The sequence below is a fragment of the Lissotriton helveticus genome, chromosome 5_1, assembly GCF_964261635.1.
Source record: "Lissotriton helveticus chromosome 5_1, aLisHel1.1, whole genome shotgun sequence".
NCBI classification, from domain to species: Eukaryota; Metazoa; Chordata; class Amphibia; order Caudata; family Salamandridae; genus Lissotriton; species Lissotriton helveticus.
The window spans coordinates 1989515208-1989516330 of record NC_136065.1 but is presented as its reverse complement, the minus strand read 5'-3'; the positions used below and the strand labels follow the sequence as shown (position 1 = coordinate 1989516330).

The window sequence follows — 1123 nt, the reverse complement described above, 5'->3', positions numbered from 1 at the left end:
GTCACGATGCCACCATCCCACAGATACAGGACTCAGAAGTGACGCCAGTGAGGGGCCGGCGATATCACAACCCCAGGCCGAGCCAGAGGCTGGCAGACTTTGCATGTTGACTCTCGAATTTAGTTTTGTTAAAACACCAAGTTGGGAAGGGATGTAGCAGTCTAGTGCTCCGAGGGTCTCGGCTGAGACCCGGAAGCACATACCTACAATGTTGCACCTTCTGGCCAGGCGTGGCAAGAAGGCTATAAATACACGGACGGAGGCTGCTCGTGGCTTCCGGTCCAGACCTGCATTCTGTGTGTCTGTGTCAGTTGATTAAGCCATCACTCCCCGTGGCATACCGCCACTTAATATGCCCCTGCATAGCCCCCACAGCCCTTACAAAGTGCACGTGCATCAGAAGACGATTGCAAACGCAGATTGGGCCGTTGTTCCTTGTTGTGCGATGCACGGAATAGGGGTAAGCAGTGCGAAATTCAGCTCTTGGCTCCTTTGACAGGGTTGATAAGAGAAGGTCTGTGGATGAGAAGTGCAGTTAAACAACACCTGTGAACACTCACCATCACATGTGGCGTGTCTGTAACCTTATGATATCACCGGGCCCCGCTCCTTCCAGTTGTCAGGATGGCCAAGCGGTCTAAGGCGCCAGACTCAAGAGCTGACTCTTCCCACCAGCTGGGTGTTCTGGTCTCCGATTGGAGGCGTGGGTTCAAATCACACTTCTGACACAGCATCTTTTTAAATCTACTTTAATCATATCGCATTCCCTCTTGGAAGTGATCCTGGCGGAATAGGCGCTTAAAATATGGGATTGTTTATATGTGAGTGAGAAATGGAGGCGGGACGTCTACTACCGGCCTCTCCCAGGCTGGAGGAGGCAGGAAAAGATCAGGAGGCAAATTGCAGCAGATGTGTTTTTGCCACCTCCACTCATATAGATCCAACAAAAAAGGAGGGTTTGTGGAAAATGTGAATACGCCTTAAAACAAGCATTTACAATGCAATGGTTTCGCCTTTGGAAAAGTTAGAGCTATTGGCATTGTAAATGACAAAATTTGTATTTATGTGTTGGTTTTGAAAACAGATAAATAAATGGCATTGTCATTTACATTGCCATTAGCCT

The 1123-nt window shown here is 48.7% G+C and overlaps 1 non-coding gene across 1 annotated transcript; it reads left to right on the top strand.

Annotated features, from left to right (window-relative positions):
- Positions 1–618: 618 nt before the first annotated feature.
- Positions 619–728, top strand: TRNAL-CAA (transfer RNA leucine (anticodon CAA)). Its single transcript has 2 exons — positions 619–656; positions 683–728. It is a non-coding gene; the product is annotated as a tRNA-Leu (tRNA).
- The last annotated feature ends 395 nt before the right edge of the window (positions 729–1123 follow it).